Raw genomic sequence first — 20,825 nt, 5'->3', positions numbered from 1 at the left:
TTGTGTCTGTGCCTGTATATGTCTTTGTCTTGTCTCTGTTGGTACATGTCTGGGTCTGTGTCTGTCTATGTTTGTGTCTGTGCCTGTATATGTCTTTGTCTTGTCTCTGTTGGCACATGTCTGGGTCTGTGTCTGTATAATGTCTGCATCCCTGTCTGTGTCACCTTCTGTCTATGTCTGTGTCAGTGCCTGTATATGTTTAGGTCTAGTCTGTGTCTGCACATGTCTGGGTCTGTGTCTGTGTCTGTATATGTCTGGGTCTCACTCTGTGTCTGTCCATGTTGCATCAATTCCATTTCCCCCTTATTCCTACCCACTTACTTCACTTCTGTTGTTAATTCTGTCTCCACTTTCGTTTCTTTCTTCCTTACTTTCTGGACCACCCTGTTATTCTCTCCGTGTCGTTTATGCTTTACCCCATCTTGCACCTCGGTCCCGATATTTCGCCAGTGAATACGGTTTATCTGATTTAATTGTTGACTTGGGCAATTCATCAGTCTTGTGGAGTTTCTTATAAATAACGAAATTCTGAGCCACACTCGGGAATCACTACGTTCAATCCCGAAGTTCCATTGAAGTTCTAATCCTGTCCTGATCATTGAATAAATGTTGGAATTCCAAGTTGAACCAGAAGTTCACCTCGTCTCCCTGTGAACGGAACTCACGGGTTTAGATGCTGATTTGTTTTCCGCATTGCAAGCACATACCTCAAACCATCCCTTCATCGGGATTTAGCTATACCATAAGACCATAAGACATAGGAGCAGAAATCGGTCATTCATCTCATCGAGTCTGCTCCGCCATTCCATCCCGGCTGATCCCGGATCCCACTCAACCCCATACACTTGCCTCCACCGCAGTCTGCGGCTGAGCATTCCACAGTTTTGTTACTCTCTGGCTAAAACAAAATCCTCCTCACTTCAGTCTAAAAGGTCTACCCTCAACTTTGAGTCTGTGCCCCCTAGTTCTGGACACCCCCACCATGGGAATCATCCTCTCCACGTCCACCTCATCTTGGTCCTTCAACATTAAGTAGGTTTTAGTGAGAATTGTAGTTGTTGCTGTAACGTTCAGAACACCACGGCCGAGCTTTCGTCCCTTCCCTAAAAGTGGGGGTGTTTTTAGAATTTCCCTCCGGAGGACTGATATGCAGCAAGGAACCATTCTTAACTATCCCACGGGTTACAGGGTTATCGTGGCGCCTTAACGACGGCAATGAAAGGCCAACCATAGTGCGGAAAATTTCCTCATCTGGGATTTTCCGCTCAGATTTCAAACTTCACAAACAACAATGTGGAAATGCTGGGTTTGGACCCTGGAGTTCACACATGCGCTCCTCCACTGAGCTACATCACCAGTGTCAAATGAACGATGATATCTTCTGTCTGAGACTCTGATCACAAGGACTGGGCGTTGATACATAGAAAGTAGAAGTCAGAATAGGCTATTCGGCTTTTCGAGCCAATTCCGTTATTCATTTCGATCTTGGTCGCTCACCTAACCTCAGTTTCTCTTCCCGATCACTACGTACGCCTTTTGATCCCTTTTGCATCTGAAGATATGTCTGACCTCTCCTCGATTTATTCTCATTGTGGGGAGTTGCGTCAGGGAGAAAAGGAGACGTGACTGTCTGACGGTCCCGCACCACTGACCTGCAAAATTTAAGGAGTTTCAGTCAAAGAGCAACAACAGGCTTTCAAAAGCATAGCATTAGTTTAAAAGGCCGACGTAAAGGCGGATGAAGTAAATATTTCACCAAACACAAGATTGCACATTGGTCCTGAAATAGAAACAGGACACTTTTGGAAATGAGCATACACGCCAAATTAAAGAGAAAATATTTAAATCGGAAATCACTTGTCACATTCTTGCAGACTGAAACGGAATGATCAATAATTACCGAAATTAACATTGTTCCCTGCAGTCGGGAATGCCATCAACCGTGTCGTGAGGATGTCAAGTTGCGGATTCATTTAACTTGTACGATGACATGAACGAAACATCCTTGGTCGGAAAATAACACAAAGAGACTCAGTAAGGTCAATAAATCAGCCACTTGCCACAGAGGGCATTGGGGGTCTGGGTTTTGTGACAGCCACCGGCCACCAGAGGGCACAGAGGAGCTGGGTCTTGTGTTATAGCCACCTGCCACCAGAGGGCACAGAGGAGCTGGGTCTTGTGTTATAACCACCTGCCAGCAGAGGGCAGAGAGGAGCTGGTGTCCGAAGGAACCACCGCAACATGTAATGGTTGCAGGACAAACGTTAGATATACTGGTACCAAATGAGAGTTTGTATTGGTTTCATATTCCATGATCTGTCCATTCATTTCATGGCAAAATGCATGCAAAGTAAGGCAAGTGGTGATAGTATTCTATTTTATATATGTGGTTATCGCTTTCAATAAATAAAATAGGAGCACATACAACAGACAACAAAAGCTGCAGGATTTCCAGAGACTATGAGTGGTCTCGACCACTGATGTTCCGGCTAACGGCGCAAGGCTTTGATCGATTGCGCCACAGAGACATCCTGAAAGAAACTGGAATAAATCGGCTCTTCCTGGGTTTAGAAACTGTGACCAGATATTAGTGTTTGCTCCGGTTCATTTATAATCCGTGTCCGTGAGACGGATCAGAGAGTCACGAAGAATATAAAACAAAAAATAAAGTGACAGGTAATTGTCAGGTTTCGAACCTACGGAGAGACAGCATAATCGATTTGTAATCCGTCGCCTTAACCTCTCGGCCACAATTACTCTGTTCACATGTGAGAGGGTCAGAGAAACAGAAATTATTCAGAACTAAAAGCAGAAACTGCTGGAAATACTCAGCATCTGTGAAGGGAGAAACAGAGTCCACATTTTGCTCGGTGACCTTTCGCCCTGAAATCCATGGGGCATTTAGTCGGAGAAAAACTATATTATAGCGGGATAGGTTTTCATCATATCGCGTTCACAAACCCAAAGATCCCCATGTGGGCCTCAGCAGCTGGGACAAAGGTTTTTCTAGCTGTCCTGGAGAAGGCGGAACCGGCCCTTATTCCTGTCACACGGATCTACGTGTGCTGAGGGAGCCCCCAATGGGCTCTCAATGACGGGGCGCCAGGACACTGAAGCAGTGCGCAGGGAATGACTGCAATGGTGACGTCAGCAGGGTAGGGGGAGCCGCCGTTCCGGACTTGTTTCACTCTCCTCTCACTTTCTCCCATCAGGTGCATTAGCACCACCTACTGTAATGGACTGTGAGGGGACGCTTGGTGGGGATCAGATGCGACTGCCCAAATTTATTTTAACTAAAACGTTCACCAGGGTCCTGCACGACTTAACCGTCCCGGCCTGAGGTACCAGTATATCCTGCAAATTCCGCAGCCCAGCTCGACCCATTAAATGCCTAAACAGCTTCCAACATTCCAAAGAATATCTGTGGCACATCGTGATCACATGTTCCACCGTCTCTGAGAGATTAAAAAAAATCACACGACACATTCCCATACTACCCAACAAGTTCCAAAGAGGAGTGCAAACCCGTATGTCCGACTATTATTCTCATAAACCACACATCTCCCTCCTATTCTTTTCCACAAGGTGCCAACCTTGGACTGATGGAAACAAACTATAATACCAACTCCGTCTGCAACTCTTAACCGACAGTTTCTGCTATTTCTCAATCTACTGCAACATTTGGCTTCACACTTTCCCACAGGAACTATAATATCTACCACAGACTTAGTGTCTGCTTTGCTTTGAGCGACGGAGGGTGAGAGGTAACCTGATAGAGGTATAAAGGATGATGAGAGGCATTGATCGTGTGGATAGCCAGAGTTTTTTTTTTTTTTTCCCCGGGGGTGAAATGGCTAACACGAGGGGGGTATAGTTTTAAGGTGGTTGGAAATAAGTACTAAGGAGATGAACAGGGGTCGGTTTTTCACACAGAGAGTGGTGGGTGCGTGGAATGCACTGCTGGCGGCGGTGGTAGAGGCGGATACAATAGGGGCTTCTAAAAGCCTCTTAGAGAGGTATATGGAGCTTAGGAAAATAGATGGCTGTGTGCGAAGGAAATTCTGGGCAGTTTGTAGAATATGTTGCATGGTCGGCACAACTTTGTGGGCCGAAGGGCCTGTAATGTGCTATAAATTTCTGTGTTCTCTGTTCCGTGTTCATCCGCACACGTCAGAGCATGTAGATCATAATACACTTCCATCAACAGATCGGCTATTGTCTTCTTAAAGACTTCGATTCCAAACTCTGCAATACCGAGGCAGTGTCTGGGCAGATCACAATTCTATTTGACTTAACTGATTCAACCCATTGCAGACTAATGGTAGTGGCCATAAATTCTGCTGTATAGACAGACAAACTTTTCCCACCACAACATTAAACCAGGGAATAAATAACCCACCCGGTTACTGACTGGCTTTTTAGAACAATCTATAAAGATAGGCAAAAAGGAAATAATACTGCTGCCGTAAATGACCAGACATCCTCTCACCCTCACATGAATTTAGAACATAGAACATAGAATAGTACAGCACAGTACAGGCCCTTCGGCCCACAATGTTGTGTCGACCCTCAAACCCTGCCTCCCATAAAATACCCCACCTTAAATTCCTCCATATACCTGTCTAGTAGTCTCTTAAACTTCACTAGTGTATCTGCCTCCACCACTGACTCAGGCAGTGCATTCCACGCACCAACCACTCTCTGAGTAAAAAAACTTTCCTCTAATATCCTCCTTGAACTTCCCACCCCTTACCTTAAAGCCACGTCCTCTTGTATTCAGCAGTGGTGCCCTGGGGAAGAGGTGCTGGCTATCCACTCTATCTATTCCTCTTATTATCTTGTACACCTCTATCATGTCTCCTCTCATCCTCCTTCCCTCCAAAGAGTAAAGCCCTAGCACCCTTAATCTCTGATCACAATGCATACTCTCTAACCCAGGCAGCATCCTGGTAAATCTCCCCTGTACCCTTTTCATTGCTTCCACATCCTTCCTATACTGAGGCGATCAGAACTGGGAACAGGACTCCAAGTGTGGCCTAACCAGAGTTTTAGAGAGCTGCATCATTACATCGCGACTCTTAAACTTCATCCCTCGACTTATGAAAGCTAACACCCCATAAGCTTTCTTAACTACCCTATCCACCTGTGAGGCAACTTTCAGAGATCTGTGGACATGTACCCACAGATCCCTCTGCTCCTCCTCACTACAAAGTATTCTGCCATTTACTTTGTACTCTGCCTTGGAGTTTGTCCTTCCGAAGTGTACCACTTCACATTTCTCCGGGTTGAACTCCATCTGCCACTGCTCAGCCCACTTCTGCATCCTATCAATGTCGCTCTGCAATCTTTGACAATCCTCTACACTATCTACAACACCACCAACCTTTGTGTCGTCTGCAAACTTGCCAACCCACCTTTCTACCCCAACATCCAGGTCGTTAATAAAAATCATGAGAAGTAGAGGTCCCAGAACAGATCCTTGTGGGACACCACTAGTCACAATCCTCCAATCTGAATGTACTCCCTCCACCACGACTCTCTTCTTTCTGCAGGCAAGTCAATCCTGAAACCACCTGGCCAAACTTCCCTGGATCCCATGCTTTCTGACTTCCTGAATAAGCCTACTGTGTGGAACTTTGTCAAATGCCTTACTAAAATCCATTTAGATCACATCCACTGCACTACCCTCATCAATATGCCTGGTCACCTCCTCAAAGAACTCTATGAGGCTTGCTAGACACGACCTGCCCTTCACAAAGCCATGGTGACTGTCCCTAATCAGACCACGATTCTCTAAATGCCCAGAGATCCTATCTCTAAGAATCTTTTTCAACAGCTTTCCCACGACAGACGTAAGGCTCATTGGTCTATAATTACCCGGACTACCCCAATACCTTTTTTGAACAAGGGGACAACATTCGCCTCCCTCCGATCCTCCGGTACCATTCCCGTGGACAACAAGGACATAAAGCTCCTAGCCAGAGGCTCAGCAATCTCTTCTGTCGCCTCGTGGAGCAGCCTGGGGAATATTCCGTCAGGCCCCGGAGACTTATCTGTCCTAATGTATTTTAACAACTTCAACACCTCCTCTCCATTAATATCAACATGCTCCAGAACATCAACCTCACTCATATTGTCCTCACCATCATCAAGTTCCCTCTCATTGGTGAACACCGAAGAGAAACATTCATTGAGGACCTCGCTCACTTCCACAGCCTCCAGGCACATCTTCCCACCTTTATCTCTAATCGGTCCTACCTTCGCTCCTGTCATCCTTTTTTTCTTCACATAATTGAAGAATGCCTTGGGGTTTTCCTTTACCCTACTTGCCAAAGCCTTCTTAAGCCCCCTTCTTGTTCTTTTCAGCCCCTTCTTAAGCTCCTTTCTTGCTTCCCTATATTCCTCGATAGACCTATCTGATCCTTGCATCCTAAACCGCATGTATGCTGCCTTCTTCCACCTGACTAGATTTTCCACCTCACTTGTCACCCATGGTTCCTTCACCCTACCATTCTTTACCTTCCTCACCGGAACAAATTCATCCCTAACATCCTGCAAGAGACCTCTAAACATCGACCACATGTCCATAGTATATTTCCCTGCAAAAACATCATCCCAATTCACACACGCAAGTTCTAGCCTTATAGGCTCATAATTTGCCCTTCCCCAATTAAGAAAAAAAATCCTGTCCTCTCTGATTCTATCCTTTTCCATGATAATGCTAAAGGCCAGGGAGCGGTGGTCACTGTCCCACAGCTGCTCATTCACTGAGAGATCTGTGACCTGACCCGGTTCATTACCAAGTACTAGATCTAGTATGGCATTCCCCCTAGTCGGCCTGTTCACATACTGTGACAGGAATCTGTCCTGGACACATTTAACACACTTAATTTGTTTATCCTCTAGAAATGTCAAATTAATTTTCACATCTGGAAATGTCCATGATGGACCTCCTGGCCAGGCCACTTGTCCACAAATCCCCAAGACCATAGTCCCACAGTTATTCTCTAAGTGTCTGCAGAAAACTTTTAACAGCTCTGCTGGTATATTTCCAGCAACTCATTATAACAGAATTAGTCAGACGTGACGTCCTCATCCTATTGAGCAAGTCCAGTTTGCAAGGCTCATTGTTTTTTTCTCCCGGCAGGTCAAGAGACATCTCGCCTTGTTTAACCTCCGATGCATCTTTAGCTGTGGTCCGCAACGCTCCATTACAGATTCAAAGTGTACTGGTCTGTAGAACATCCAACCTATATAAAACTGAACGAGCTGTCTTTCTATAAATTAAACACCCTGGAAGATCCACAGTCATATCCAGCCACACAGTGCATAAAGTTAATGACCTGCTTACATTTATCCTCCAAACACTTTACATTTGCTCTGCACATCAGCCAAAGCCCGATATATTTAAATACAGGAACACTCGACAGCAAACAGTCACACACAGTAAAGTGAATATAATCCGCACTATGTTTCCGAGTAAACACACGCATTTTGATTTGGACACAGAAAATTTAAAACCCTGTCCAGAGACTATTCTTCCGTTGCTGTTAACACTGTTTGTACAGAGCGTACCACATAGGCGGCATTGTAACCCCTTTCCCACAGACCCCATCATCTGCACATAAAGCCAGACCAAGCCCAGCCCCAACACCATCGGTGGCATCCGTTCGTCTCGCAAGTCCATGGATCTGCTCCTGGAAAGTCTAGCTTCTCCTCTCCAGGCCGCAGGCCTGGGCAAAGTTCTATGGAAGGCCGGCAGTTGCCCATGCAGCAAGTCTCCCCTCTCCACGACACCGATGTTGTCCAAGGGAAGGGCAAGGACCGATACAGCTTGGCACCAGTGTCGTCGCAGGAGTTTCCAGAACGAGGTTGAAGGCAACGTCGGACTGCCTTAGGGACGTCAGCTCTAGATTTGTCTTTAGGGTTTACTCCCGAAGCCTTTTCCATGAGTGGCTATGGCCGCAAGGCAGAGGAGTTTGAAATCAGAGTCTTCCCTTTCTTAGTTGGACAGTCTTCCCAGCCTGACTAGCTCCATCTATCCGAACCCAATACCATCAAAATATCATTAATCCTCAGTTTAAACAAAATTGGACTCATAACACCCTCCTGGGTGTGAGGCGTCTGCAAACTCTGATGACATTTCTTCACAACCCACCACCACTCTGAATGACTGGCCAAAAGAAAAAAACAATGCTCAGTTGTAAAACATACAAGTTACAGTATCCAAGTAAAAGATACGAAGACAGGGAAGTTATGGTCGGGTACAGGAACCGTGGTGTACAAAGGCTGTAATAAATCTAGTCAAGAAGAAAAGGAAAGTTTACAAAAGGTTTAGAGAGCTAGGTAATGTTAGAGTTATAGAAGATTATAAGTCTAATAGGAAGGAGCTTAAGAAGGAAATTCGGAGAGCCAGAAGGGGCCATTAGAAGGCCTTGGCGGGCAGGATTAAGGAAAACCCCAAGGTATTCGACAAGTACGTGAAGAGCAAGAGGGTAAGGCATGAAAGAAGAGGACCTATCAAGTGTGACAGTGGGAAAGTATGTGTGGAACAGGAGGAAATAGCAGAGGTACTTAATGAATACTTTACTTCAGCATTCAGCATGAAACAAGATATTGGTGATTGTAGTGATAACTTGCAGCAGACTGAAAAGCTTGAGCATGTAGATATTAAGAAAGAGGATGTGCTGGAGCTTTTGGAAGGCTATAAGTTGGATAAGTCGCCGGGACAGGATGAGATGTACCCCAGGCTACTGTGGGAGGCGAGGAAGCAGATTGCTGAGCCTCTGGCGATGATCTTTGCATCATCAATGGGGCCGGGAGAGGTTCCGGATGATTGGAGGATTGCTGATGTTGTGCTTTTTTTAAAGAAAGGGAGTAGAGATAGCCCAGAAAATTATAGACCAGTGAGTCTTACTTCAATAATTGGTAAGTTGTTGGAGGAGATCCTGAGAGGCAGGACTTGTGAACATTTGGAGAGGTATAATATGATTAGGAGTAGTCAGCATGGCTTTGTCAAGGACAGGTCATGCCTTACGAGCCTGATTGAATTTTTTGAGGATGCAAAACTGGGCTGGGCAGTGGCAGATGGAGTTCAACCCAAATAAGTGTGAAGTGGTTCATTTTTGTCGGCCAAATATGATGGCAGAATATAGTATTAATGGTAAAACTCTTGAAGGTGTGGAGGATCAGAGGGATTTTGGGGTCCGAGTCAAATAGGACACTCAAAGCAGCTGCATAGGTTGACTCTGTGGTTAAGAAGGCGTACGGTGTATTGGTTTTCATCAACCGTGGAATTGAATTTAGGAGCCGAGAGGTAGTGTTGCAGATATATAGGTCACTGGTCAGACCACACTTGGAGAACTGTGCTCAGTTCTGGTCGCCTCACTACAGGAAGGATGTGGAAGCCATAGAAAGGGTGCACAAGAGATTTACAAGGATGTTGCCTGGATTGGGGAGCATGCCTTATGGAAATAGGCAGAGTGAACTCGGCCTTTTCTCCTTGGAGCGACGGAGGATGAGAGGTGATCTGATAGAGGTGTATAAGATGATGAGAGGCGTTGATCCTGTGGATAGTCAGAGGCTTTTCCCCAGGGCTGAAATGATTGCCACAAGAGGACATAGGTTTAAGGTTAATTTTGTTGTGATGAAGTAATTCTCTCGTCTCTAAAACAAAGAATGGACAACACTGCAGCCCTTTTCCAGTCTCCTGGAAACATCTCTAACTTCCAGATCTTCTTATAAAACTCAAAGAACCTCTTTCGGGCTGTCTCGGGCAGATGGAGTATATGATAGCTTCCCTTATCCTATCCTGGGCTGTAGTAGTTGCCCTATTGACAACAGATTTCAATTAATCCAACTTAAAGTCATCATCCAAGGCACTCTCAAACGTCTCGTTTCCCTTAGATCTTCACATTGTCCATCAAAATATGCTCTCGTCTCCTAAAATACTCATCCCCTATATAGTCGAGTCTTTCACAAACCGCCGAAAGGTCTCGGCCCGAAACATCGACGGTACTCCTTTCCATAGATGCTGCCTGGCCTGCTGATTTCCACAGGCATTGTGTGTGTGTTGTTCGTCTAGGCTATGTATCTTTGTAAACACGTTTCACATTTATTCTGCCCCTCTCCGGTCTCTCTCCATTCCCGCGCCCCGGCCCGTTGCCAAGGGAACGAGCCTCGTGATCAGCGCGCGTTCTCTGTGACGTCACCATTAAACTACTGTACTCGTTAGTCACTGGGTATCACGTGACAGTTAGTGCCAGCTTCGGGGTGGGGGGGGGCAGAATAAATTGTCAATCAGAGCAGCCAATGGGAATCCAGCAAATATTACAAATAAATCATGAAAAAGGCTCGACCAGGGCGGGGAGAGGATATGTGTGGAAGAAGCCTCATTTCCACACTGGGCCCAGGGAAGGGAAAATAACAAAAGCTTAAAAAGGGAAGTAACGAGTGAGATATAAAACTAAACAGAGATATACAATTGTCTACTGGACTGTCGGTGAGGTAAGAAATAGACGCCGATTTGGGTCGAACCCTCATCAGGAAAATGTTAATGCCGAGATTTTGGAATATTAGCTGATTTCTCGCTGAAAAATTTAATTACATCGGGAAAGAACTGTGAGTCTAGTGGGTGGTGTGGCAGTTAATGACAGAAAATAAAGAGATATTACATTAACAAAGAGGTTTCAGGCACCAGCGTGATAATATTTGGTTTCCCACACCGCTGGAGGACTGCCTGCAGTTCTGGTGGACACACTCTTGGACGAATATGATTGCACTGTAATCTGTGACCTGGTGCTCTGGTCCCCATCCCCCCGCCAGCCCCGGGGAGCAGCAATGAACCTCCCTGACAGTGTAGAGCAGATTCACCAGAATGTTGTCTGGGATGTGGCCTTTCCGTGATGAGGTGAGACTGGATGGTTTGACTTTGTTTTCCTCGGAAAGGAAGAGAAGCTGAGGAGCTGAGAGTGGCTCTGGGGCTCACTTGGTAACAGCCAGCTCAGGCCTGACGATAGTGCTGGGTAACTCGATTGTCGCCGACTATCCACAAAACGATGCTGAGCAAAGTTCAAAGTACATTTATGATGGAAGTATACATACCATATACAATCTGGAAGTTAGTCTCCCGACAGGCAGCCAGAGAACAGAGAACCCTAATGGAATCCATTAAAAAAGGCCATCAAACACCCAGTGTGCAGGAAAATAAAAACGAATAGTATAAACAACAAAGGCCAGCAGACAACTGAAGTTCACAAGAGTGAGCCAAGTGTTGTGAGGCCAGTCATCACTGCAGCCCCTGCAGCAGCCCGTTAATTGCAGGCCAGACCATCAGTTCAGTGGAGAGACGAGTAAACCTCGCTGAGCAGCCAGCGAACTGGCCCATCCCTTGCTCCGGCCTCGACACGGTGACCTGGCACTTAGATCGATCACTCAGGTGTTTGCTAGCTCGCAGGCCTGGGCCCAGGCCCCGCACCTCTACTCTACATTGCCACCGCTTGTCTCTCCTCAGTTCTCTCACATCCAATCACCTCCAAGTCTGCTCCAGGAGTGGCCAAACATTGTCCCACTCTCCGGCCCGGGCCCCGTCGCCTCGATTCGCTCCGTATGAGCCACGCACAACCGTCCTGCATCTTCAACACTGCAGTTCGCACTGGAGAAATGACAGTTCGTATAGGCGGCTGAAAAGCTCAACTCCGAATGGCAAGCAACAGCCTATTGATTGCAGTGATAGTTTACCTGAGAATGTGTGATTCATAAAGTAGTTCGTGTTTTGTTTGATACCGACAAGTGTTCGCTGTGCTTCACCGGCGCCGTCATAAACCTGGGTGTCCCCTCCCTGGTGCCACGGTCACGGATGTCTCCGAGCAGCTATAGAAATCACTCAAGGGGGTCAGTATTCATTCAGCCGGAGGTGGTGGCTGACGTCGGTACCAATGGACAGGTAGAAAAGATATGTTGCCCTGTAGTGTGAATATAGAGAGTCAGGGAAGAAGGTGAAGGCAGGGCCTAAAGGGCTGTAATATCCCGGTTACTCCCGGTACCGTGTGGTAGTGGAGGTGGGAACAGAAATTTAGAGCAGGTGAATGTGTGATCGAGGAGCTGGTGCAGGGGCAGGTTTCAGGATTCTGGATCATAGAATGAAACCTCCATTGAAAAGTATAGCAGAGAAACAGGTCATTCGGTCCATCTAGTCTGTGCCAAATAATTTGAACTGCCCACTCCCATCGCCCTGTACTGGGAACATATCCCCCCATACCCTACCATCCATGTACTGATCCAAACTTCTCTTAAAAGTTGACATCAAACTTCCATGCTCCACTTGTGTTGGCAGCTCCTTCCAACACCCACATCTGAGTGAAGAATTTTCCACTTGTGTTCTCATTAAACTTTATCACCAACCAGCCTTAACCCATGATCTCCAGTTGAGTCCCACCCAGCCTCCGAGGGAAAAACGTGCTTGCATTTACCCCATATCACTGGGACTTCTCCTGGTGCAGGGATGAATTGTACAAGAGGGGTAGTTTGCACCTTCACTGGAGGGGAGTCAGTATCATAAAGTTCATTACTGCTCCCCGGGAGGGTTGAAACGAGACCGACAGGGGAATATGAACCAGAACACCAGTCACTGAATGGAGGGATTGAATCTAAGTTAGATGCCCTGATCAGTAATATTGCAAGGATGAATGGGCAGGAGCTCGGGGATATAGACAACAAGACAGATGGATTGAGATGTGTTCAGTTCAATGTGAGAAGCATTAAGAGAGAGTCTATAGAGTACAACTTAAATTAAGGTCAGTGCAACCAATCTGACGGGTTTATGCTATACAGACTCATCTCCATCGGTCACAGAGACGGATTATAGAATGGAGCAAAAACAGCGTTATCTCTCTGGGTGACTTCAGGATAATCACTGTCAGTGTTGAGTCGGAACCGGTTTAAGATGGTGATGGTGAAATTAAGCCATTTCCGGCAGGTGGCTAATGAAACAGGATTTGTTTTTTAATTCAACTTCTTCTGGCAAACGATCACTACAATTAATAATCTATAACTTCCCTTAGGATTTTAGAGTAAATCGCGTGGCAGAACCGAGGCGGACTCGAGGTTGGATCAATTTAAGTGCCGTGCCGAAGGCCGAATGGAGGTGGTGAGGTTCGGGCACCAGCGCATACCGATTCGACTGAACTTGGTGTTTGGACGGAGACTCAATCGACGTGACGACTCGAGGACCGGTTACACGCCGAATCGAGGCGACGAGGTTCAGGCCTTAGAGCGTATTGAGTCGACGTTTGGCCATCGATTTAAGTGCCGGGCCAAATTGAAAATACCTGGGTGTCAGGGCTTGAGGCAAGGGATATCACTGCTCCGCCAAGTTCACTCGGCTCTGCGCTGAACTGTGAGCTCGCCAGCGGACGTCAGTTCCGAATGTTGTTTGCTTGCGCTTTTTTTTTCTCAATCTGCACATTTTGTGTTTGATGGTCTTTTTTATATGTTATTTTGGGGTTTCCTTTGCTTCGTAGCTGCTTGTTAGAAGACTAATCTCAAGGTTGTATAATGTATACATACTTCGATAATAAATGTACTTCGAACTCTTGACCTATGAACCGCTCCAACACTGACTGGGAACTCCAATGGAGCAAAAGATTCGATCGGCAGTATTTGTTAGCCATGTCTAAAAGGGTTTCTTTAAGCAGTTTGTGCGTGGTACAAGTAGCGGGGAGGTTATGCACTGTATCCCGTTCCCGGAAATGAGCCAGGTGACGGACATTTCAGTGGGTGAACCAGAGCAAGTTACAGCAAGGCAAGAGATACGTTATTGCTCAGGTAAGAATAGTTTTCAGATAGTGTGCAGTCAGTCTCGGCAAGAAAGGTCTTTGAAACGCAAAGCTTCCCTTTGCACAGAAGCGGACTGGATCCACTTACATACCAAGACAAGATAACGATACAAATAACAGATTATAGTGTAACAGTTGTTTACTAAATCTGAATTATCATTGGTCATTAATGTGCAGACTCTTTTGGCTATTAATACTGTATTATTTTAGTTTGAATGTTTATTAAACAAGGAAATAAGGAATTTGAACTAAAACAGGTCCCATTGCAAACACGAAAAAATCTGAAAATGCTGGAAATCCAAAACAAAGCAACACACACAATGCTGGAGGAGCTCATCAGGCCAGGTAGCATCTATGGAAAAGAGTAAACAGTTGACGTTTTGGGCTGAGAGCCTTAACTAGGACTGGAAAGAAAGAGGTCAGATTAAGAAGGTGGGGAGATGAGGAAGAAATACAAGGTGGTAGGTGACAGGTGAAATGGGGGCGGGGTGAATTAAAGACCTGGGAAATTGATTGGTAAAAGAGATAAACGGATTGGGGGTATGTGATAGCAATGAATAGAAGACCATGAAAGAAAGAGCGAGCAATGGGTAAGGAGATAAGGTAAGAGAGAAAACAGGAGTGGAGAATGGGGAATGGTGATGGAGAGGAGAGGGCAATTACCAGAAGTTTGAGAAATCCATGTTCATGCCATCAGGTTGAAGCCTACCCACACGGACTATGAGGTGTTGCTCCTCCAACCCGAGTGTGGACTCATGGCAGTAATAGAGGAGGCGATGGTCTGACATGTCGGAATGGGAATAGATGGTAAAATTGAAATGTGTGACAACCGGGAGATCCCACGTTTTCTGCCCGATGGAGCGAAGATGATTGACGAGATGGTATTCCAAACTACGTCAGTTTTCTCTGATATACAGGATACCACACCGTGACCATGGGATACGGTAGGCAACACCAACATACTTGCTGGTGAAAGTGTCGCCTCAGATTGCTTGGGGCAATGAGTGGTAGTGAGGGAGGTGGTGTAGGGGCGGGAATGGCGCTTGTTCCGTTTGCAAGGATAATCACCAGGAGGGGGATCAGTAGGGAGCAACAAGTGGACAAGGGAGTCGCATCGGGAGCAATCGCTGCCGAAAGCGGGGATTGAGGGTGGAGGAGGAGGGACAGATTACCATTTTGCCATTATCAGTCCCCGAATAAACAAGTCTGTAAAAAATGGCATTTCTTTCTTCAAGCTTCACAACAGTTTGGTTCCGAGGCCATGTTGTTCTCCCTGTGCACAGGTAACTGAGGTTTGATTGAAGAACGAGTGCGAGTTTGCAGATTACAGCTAATCGGTGATGATGGGTACAGGGAGTTTCCTCCGGGATACCGAACCCTTAACATTGTTGTGCAGGAGAAAGCAATTCAGCCCCAGTCGCCGATCAGTCCTCACACAGAATTCCTCCTGTGTGGAGTAGTCGATCACCTTTGTCAAATGTGGGAAAGCTGCAACAGTAAAACAGGGGCATTAGATGGGCTTGAATCAGGTGAGTGAACAGATGGAAACAGTAGCTGCCTCGGGCCGGGCTGAATCTCATGAGTCGTTGGGAAAAGAGGATGCCTCATGCTGGAGTGAATCCCTTTGGTGCATGATGGATAGAGACTACCTTGGGATGGATTCGATCCCATGATGTATGAAAGAAGCGACTGAGTGAGAAAGTGAATTCTGAAGTATGAGTGAGTGCCTGGATTGTGTGTCTGAATGGTCACGTGACAGTCCCGGTCCTGGACATCAGGAGGACTCCGGTGGCGTGTGTGTTGGCACGTTATGGAGCAGAAAGTACGAGATATGTTGAGAAGTGGGTGGAATGGAAGAAGCGAGTGCCTGCAAAAGTGTAGATAGAAGGAGAAAAATGGAAGAAAGCTACCAGATGCCCTGTGATTGTTTACTGGAAGAGTGAAATGCAAAGAATAGTTATATGATTCTCACAGTAAGAGCAGAAAATGTGAACTAAAGTTAGAGAATGAAAAGGCACAGAAAGAGCAGTCTACCTCAGGGTTTAACAAGAAACAACTGGTAGCAGAGCCTGAGCAGCAAGTAATGTCTATAACCCGCTGTATCCCAGCTTCCCCAGGCACAGTTACAACAAAGCCCACCCAAGTAGTCCCCCTGAGTACACGATGAGGCTGGTGTAAACCACAGTCAGAGGCTGTCAATAACACTATGTGAGATGAACGATGTGTTGACTTTTATGCACTGAACTAAAATGGTATGCGGTAATGAAGTGTTTCAGACGTACATAGATTTACTCTAACGTAATGAATATTATTGTAAATGAGTCACAGCCCAGGTTAGGGGAAATATAGACTGTTACTTGATTGAGGTGAAAGAGTTAAGTAAGTTTCTGTCTGGTTTTCAATAGATCCAGATGAAATCAAGTGATTCAATATGCTAAGGGAATGCATAATATTTGTGTGATGACTGAAGACTCCGTGGACTGCTCTACCATCCTCTCTCATTAACATTGACGTTGCATAAAAACATTGTGACAGCTGCCCTATACATTTGAAATGTTATTTTAACTTGTGTTCTATTTTATATGTAATAAAAAAATGACAGCGACCACACAGTTGCTGATCATTACTAGATTAAGTTCTGTTTACAATTTCACTCTAAACTTAGTTTCAACATTACCCACTTTATATGCATTTGACTTGTCAGCAACTTGTGAGTCGTATTATTTTGGTTTCGCACAGCGTACAGCGTTATTTAGAAAATAATAAAAAAAACTATTCTAAATGTATGGATTTTGCAGTTCTTTGATTCACTTTAACAAACATGGGGATGTTGGTGGTGGACACGGTAGGGGTAAAGGATGGAGACGTCAGTGAGAGGTGCACTTTGTTTATGGACAGTCTGGTCACTGAGCTCAAAGATGCCGACTGTACCGAGGCCGCTTTGATACCAGTCACTTTCGGCCTCTACTGCCACCAGCAGCACAGACTACAAAGTTTACTCTAAATAATCCTTTGCCAAACTCTGCTGTAGAGCTTCTACAGTTATATAATGCTGCCTGCTGTAAAGTGCCTCCTGACCCCGCGTGTCACTGTTTGGAATTGACGGCTTCTTCTCCTGATCCGGTACTGTGGATGTGTGGTTTGTGCACCTCATGTCACAGATGAGGCAGCACAGCTCCCGTTCCACTCAGGCAACATGACATTAGTTATGAATGCATGTTGGTACTAACCAGTCGAGTTGTTAAGTGTGCTATAGGGGGCCCATACATTCGGAAAGTGGGTTAACAGTGCAGTCTCTACCCCTCAATTGTACTGAGTTTGTTTCTGTTTACCACTCTGAGAAGAAGATTAGAGCTGTGAAGGGAGCACTGGACCGCACTACCCAGAGAAATCACACTTGCCAATGGAACTGCTTTGAACGATGGCAATAAACTTCTCATCATGGATCACGTAAATCTTCAGCTCGGAAACTGCTTCATGAGGATGAGGGTGAAGTCTGTTACTGCAACTACGGGGTGATGTGATCAGATTTAGGTGACACTACGTGCAATGTCCATGTCACCAGTGATCCTGCAACTTCTGTTAATGGCACTTACAGTATTGGCTGGCAGGCCTACTGTTGTTTGCCAAGGGTATCCCTTTGCCTTTAAATGGGGTATTTGGTCTGAACAAGAGCTGTCAAGCGGTTATTGTTCTTTGGTGCATGTAGCAGCAAATACTAACACCTGTCAGCATTGAAGGACGAAGGAGACTGATGACTGTAACTGGATTGTAGTGTTCCTGTTCTGGGGACCTACCGGACGGGATCGTGAGAACATCAGTATGACCCCAGTGTTGCAGTGATCGGCTAACAACATTGCTGTAGTGCTACATAATACAAGTCTGGTCATCAAAGACATTTCTAACAAAGTGGCAGCAAGCTGCATCATGGCCTTTCAAATCTGAACAGCATTAAACTTCCTGTTGGCCGAGAGGCGAGGAACTTGTGTCATTATTGGACTGAAGTAATGCAAAACATCGTCGATTTTATCCGTGCAGATCCCGTTAGAAGCTGTTAAAGTTAAGAAGTTTGGGCAGGAGTTACATACGACTCTATGATCACCTTTGGAACCCTTCTGATTAGCCTCATTCTCTTCCAGGAAGTTTGTGCAACTCCAGTGTACAGTGGCCAAGGGGGTTTATATTCCTGCTGGTGTTGAAACTTGTTTCGATTTCTTACTGAGAGCGCTCTGTGGAGAGAGGACCCGAAGGACAGCTGCCTCCTATCGTTCAGCAATCCCACTCTTCAGACAGACGATGACAGGATCACTGGGTAGACTCGACTTTTCTGTGCAATTCAACTGCATTCACAATTCATGTGGTCCTTTACAGGACGAAATAGAAGTGGGGAGTGTGAATGTCACAGCAGATCAAGTTAACCTAGCGCCCTGGCAAGGATAGTTTACAGATAGCGTGCAGTCAACATGGGCAGGAATGATCTTTGAAGTTTCCCTTTTCACAGCAGAGGACTGGAGCATTTTGAATACCAGAACAAGATGAGGATGCAAACGAAGTATTCCAGGATGATAGATATATTAATCACAAACAAGATGAATCTGCAGATGCTGATCAACAACGCACACGAATGCTGAAGGAACTCAGCAGACCAAGCATAATCGATGGAAAAGAGTAAACAGTCGACGTTTCCCACCGGCACCCTTCGTCTGGACTGATATTAGTTAGTTACCTTACTACTGTGGTGAGACCGTGCGGGAATTGATAATTGACAACAAAAGCCCCAGATTAATATGGACGGAATGATCGACTCTGTGTAACAACGAAGAAGTAACAGAGAGCGGTGCTGGGATAGATTCTCCGGGGGTACTTGAGGAAAGGGGCTGGCAATGACGCCACTTTCTGCTCGGAAGACTCTACCATCCCGGGCTCACAGCAGCCCGAGCTATTCCACCTTCCCAATGCCCAATGATTAGCGGAAACACAAATTCCTTCTCCATGCCGTAAAATTTCTACCTCCCCATCGGGGAATTGAACCCCGGTCTCCCGCGTGACAAGCGGGCATACTAACCAGTATACTAACGAGGAATTGCTATTGACAGCTCATGTCATGCACATTTAAGAGGACAGGAGGGTGAACAGAATTATCTTGATGTTTCTCAGCTGTAATACTGGAGCCTTTCACTCGTGTCCCTCCCACAGCAGTGTCTCAGTTTGCTCCAGCGATTCAGTCACCTGTTGTGTTCAAGGATTAGCGAAGGGAAGTGATCTCATTCGAGCCCAAATCCGTGTTGTTGGAATCAACATTTTTAATCACAGATATATATTTATATTTCTGTTTTTTTTTTAGTGCGACAGGCGGGAAACGATATGTAGCTAATCGAATTCTGAAGCGATCATTCCCACTTCATTGAAACACTGGGTGTTGTGTATCTCCGGTCTGTCGGAGGACGGCGACCTCAACCGGACATAACAGGAACTGCACCAGAGTGAGGAATCACAGTGACCACACTCAGAAAATAGTCATACACTTCTAGCGTCCGAGTGGTCCAACCCTGACAACTCGTGTACGAATTTTCGAAGTTATTTAAATCGATGGGTGAGTGTAAAATTATTATTCACCCTGGGCCGGCCAGTGGATCAAGGATTGAAGTGCTGTCCCTCACATTTTCCCCAGTGAACCGACCAGTGCAGCTTCCTGCTCTTACTCCAACTCAGATTCCCACAGCCAACTAGGACACATCAAAACATGTCGGATGATGTGTTCACACTGAGTGCCGTCAGTCTGCTCACCTCACACTCTGTCTATTTATACACAATGGGATCTCTCTCATCCCCCTCCCCCATTACTACTGTAAATTAAACTCTTTATTGTGATTCACAAATGTAATATAGATTCACAGAATCATGCTACCCTAAAACAGGGCTCTCGGCCCACAATGTCCGTGCTGTCAATCAACTACTAATCATACCAGCAAAGAGCTCGCTTACTAGCTATTGTCTTCAGTCTCTGATTCAGGTGGTCGCCCAGACAATTCTCTAATATTGTGGGTGTACCTGCCTCACCAGCCACTCAGACATGGTTTCCAGTTTCCAAAAACATCCACATGAAGTTCTCCATGTGATGATCTCTAAGTTTACACACGTCAGGACAGTTTTCTACAATCCTGATAGGCCCGGGTTAATTTGATATGACCTCCGTCACCTCCAGAGCTCTCCATGGAAACAATCGTCAATCCATCGGCCGAATGGACGCCCATGGGCCCAGCATGCTGCCGCTGCGCCTCTCTGCTGTTGTCTGAACGTGGTGACGCGCTGCTCCGTTGTGGACGTTGCTCATTCTTCTCTTCATTTCCATTTGTCGATTCTTTGCTGACGTCACATCGTTTCATAGAAACACAGAAAACCTACAGCACAATACAGGCCCTTCGGCGCACAACGCTGTGCCGAACACGTCCTTAACCTACAAATTACCTAGGGTTACCCATTGCCATCTAGTTTTCTAAGCTCCAGTGGAGGGTTTCCTTTATAAATGTTTCCTTTACTAACTGTTCTTTGTTGATTTAATTCGCTCCTTTCTCTCTGTTTTTCTTCTCGTATTTGCTATCTCCTGCCCCATCCTGATATTATCTCTGTTCTGTCTGTGCGCCGACACATTAGGAGACCTCGTTCCCGACATATCAGCAAGGAATGTGTTTCACATTATTTACTGAACCCGGTTTCAGTAGCCATGCTGTCACACATTCTGTTCGTCTTCCACCGTGTCTCTTCCGCGTTCTCTGTCTTCCTCTCCGGGCTGTCCTTCGGCATAAATATCAATGGACAGCGGCAGAGCTGCAGCTGAATTGACCCGAAATAGACTATTTCCTCCTGTGGCCTCTATCGCCGCCTGAGGAAGGTAGACCCAAACAACCCCGCTCTCCTGCCTGCCTGAGGAAAGATATCTTTAACGACCGAGGGGATGGAGCAGAGGGTCATAAGGTTTGTCCGGTCAGG

The 20,825-nt window shown here is 46.0% G+C and overlaps 1 protein-coding gene and 1 non-coding gene across 2 annotated transcripts in view; one reads left to right on the top strand and one right to left on the bottom strand.

Moving 5' to 3' along the window:
- LOC140189166 (uncharacterized) overlaps nucleotides 1-20,825 on the top strand; it is a 751,862-nt gene that overhangs the window by 305,452 nt on the left and 425,585 nt on the right. The window lies entirely within an intron of this gene.
- Nucleotides 18,846-18,917, bottom strand: trnad-guc (transfer RNA aspartic acid (anticodon GUC)). The gene has a single exon. It is a non-coding gene; the product is annotated as a tRNA-Asp (tRNA).

This window comes from Mobula birostris, chromosome 28, assembly GCF_030028105.1.
Source record: "Mobula birostris isolate sMobBir1 chromosome 28, sMobBir1.hap1, whole genome shotgun sequence".
NCBI classification, from domain to species: domain Eukaryota; kingdom Metazoa; phylum Chordata; class Chondrichthyes; order Myliobatiformes; family Myliobatidae; genus Mobula; species Mobula birostris.
This window is presented reverse-complemented; position numbering and strand designations above follow the sequence as displayed.